This window comes from Octopus bimaculoides, chromosome 6 (assembly GCF_046866305.1).
Source record: "Octopus bimaculoides isolate indiv1 chromosome 6, ASM4686630v1, whole genome shotgun sequence".
Lineage (NCBI taxonomy): Eukaryota > Metazoa > Mollusca > Cephalopoda > Octopoda > Octopodidae > Octopus > Octopus bimaculoides.
In genome coordinates, this window is record NC_142933.1 from 13515328 (window position 1) to 13517827 (window position 2500).

At 39.4% G+C, this 2500-nt stretch overlaps 1 long non-coding RNA gene across 2 annotated transcripts in view; it reads left to right on the plus strand.

Annotated features, from left to right (window-relative positions):
• Nucleotides 1-2500, plus strand: part of LOC149134947 (uncharacterized) — a 10573-nt gene that overhangs the window by 1368 nt on the left and 6705 nt on the right. For both annotated transcript variants that reach the window (XR_016242175.1, XR_016242176.1), the window contains exon 3: nucleotides 1503-1698. This is a non-coding gene — a long non-coding RNA (uncharacterized LOC149134947). The remainder of the gene's footprint in view (nucleotides 1-1502; nucleotides 1699-2500) is intronic.

A 2500-nucleotide genomic window follows, 5' to 3' on the forward strand; every position in this document is an offset into this window, starting at 1 on the left:
TATGTATGTATGTATATATATATATATATATATATATATATATATATATATATATATATATATATATATATAAATAATTTTTGTACGGCTCTCTTATACTTGCATTCTTTCATTCATTCTTTCTTTCTTTCTTTCTTTCAGCCCCTTCACCCTTACTTCGTTCTTTCCACACTTCTTTCTTTCTCTACCCTTCTGTCATATTTCCTGGCCTTCCTTTCATTCTCGTCTTCCTTCCTCTTTCACTTCACTCTGTCCCTGTTCTTTCTCTTGTCCTTCCCTAATTCTTCTATCGCTCTGTCTCTACCTTTCTCCTCTCCTTCCACGTGACCGGTGTTCGGCCAAGCCTGATCTTTCTTTCTTGGTTCGACTACCATCCGTGCATCATCTATATTCCCCCCATGCCTGACAGCCCTAATGCTCCTGCTGTAAGGCTTCACTTCGACACACGCGCCAGCTTGATTTAATTCGTCCTTAGTCGAAAGACACCTGCTGTTAATGTCCTGTCGTTTGCATTTGTATTTCTGTACCATTTCTCGTTTTTTTCCGTCCTTGTTTTCGTATACATTCGCTGCTTTCTTCTAAGGAATCTAGAGCTCTTAGCTTGGATTTTCCTTGGAGCTGGCCAGGCTGGAGCAGTCTCGAGTATAACTGTCTCTATGTTTTGTTGTCACTTTTTGCGTTCTTATATATATATACATATATATACATATATGAATATATATATATACAGGGTGTCCACACAGTTTGAGTACATGAAGATTAACGCATACTTTAAGAAATTATTATTTCTTATATTTAATTGTTTATGTTATGATAATTTTATTTACTCCATGTACCCAGATTTTGTGGACACCCTGTATATATATATTTACACACACACATATATATATACATATATACCCATATATATTAGATGGTATACTCATATCGAAGAGAGAGGCACAAAACCAAGTAATGCTTGTTTTCCTAGTTCTGCTTTGTTTGTGGTTCTTGTTCCACACAATCTAGTTTTTTCTTTGAAGAAATTTACTAATGCTTCTTTATTGTATCATGCTACGTTATCCGCGAAGTCGTTCATGCTGATGGGATGGGGGTAATGTGTTTGTGTGCTATATCTTTATTGGACATCTTGTTTCTGTAGCCTAGTCTAACGAGTTGTTTAAAGATTTGAGATTCTATCCTTACTGATAAAGGTTATCCTTTATTTAAACCAAATTCCTTAATTTTGATTATCAAATATTTCCTAAATGATTTGTCCATAATATGGCCGTGGTAGGAAATTAACAACCCATCATCTCTATACAACCCTATTTTGAGAGTATTTATTCTTTTTTAAAAATCTATAAAATGTACAGACAACCCAACTCCCAAACTTTAGTGCCATCGAAAGTTTCCATGGTGACGCCACAAGTAAGTAAATTTGTGTTTGTGTTTGTGTTTGTATATCTGAGTATACGTATCTTTGTATTATGAATCATATATATTTACATATATTTTAATAGACGATCCTCTTTGTTTGAAATCTACCGGAATGAATATCGACCCGAAATACTGTAACCGTTTCATACCCTGCTACAACGGGACATCCTACCCGTCCTTGGCTTGTCAACGAGGACTTCACTTCAGCTTTAGGCAGCAGCGATGTATGAGTGCAGCCATTGCTGGGTGCCCACTATTGCACGGGTAGAAGTAGGGGTGGTGAGTAAACACTTGTTTTTACGTGAATACACTTTTGCACCTCCCTTCTTGGCCTGAGTACCTTCCTCTTCCTCCTCCTCTCTCTCTCTCTCACACACACACACAGTTTCGTTCCTTCCCTGAGCGTCTGCTAATACTTTACATGTACCACGTACTCGCGTTTTTGTTCTTTTCTTGCAGTGTTTGATCTTCGTTTTTAGGGGGGGGGGGGGCATTTACTATATATATATATATATATATATATATATATATATATATATATATATCGTGGCACTTCGTCGGTTACGACGACGAGGGTTCCAGTTAATCCAACCAACGGAACAGCCTGCTCGTGGAATTAACGTGCAAGTGGCTGAGCACTCCACAGACACGTGTACCCTTAACGTAGTTCTCAGGGATATTCAGCGTGACACAGAGAGTGAGGAGGCTGGCCCTTTGAAATACAGGTACAACAGAAACAGGAAGAATGGGTGAGAGGAAGTTGTGGTGAAAGAGTACAGCAGGGTTCCCCACCATCCCCTGCCGGAGCCTCGTGGAACTATAGCTGCCTTCGCTCAATAAACACTCACAACGCCTGGTCTGGGAATTAAAACCGCGATCCTATGACCGCGAGTCCGCTGCCCTAACCACTGGGCCATTGCGCCTCCACACGCACACACACACACACACACACATGTATATATCCTCTTCCTCCTTTCCTTCCTCCTCCTCTTCCTATCCCTCAGCCTCTTTTCTTTTCTCATAATGATAATGATCATTTTTGTGACTTAATCAAGTGTGCAAGGGAAGTAACCTTGATCAC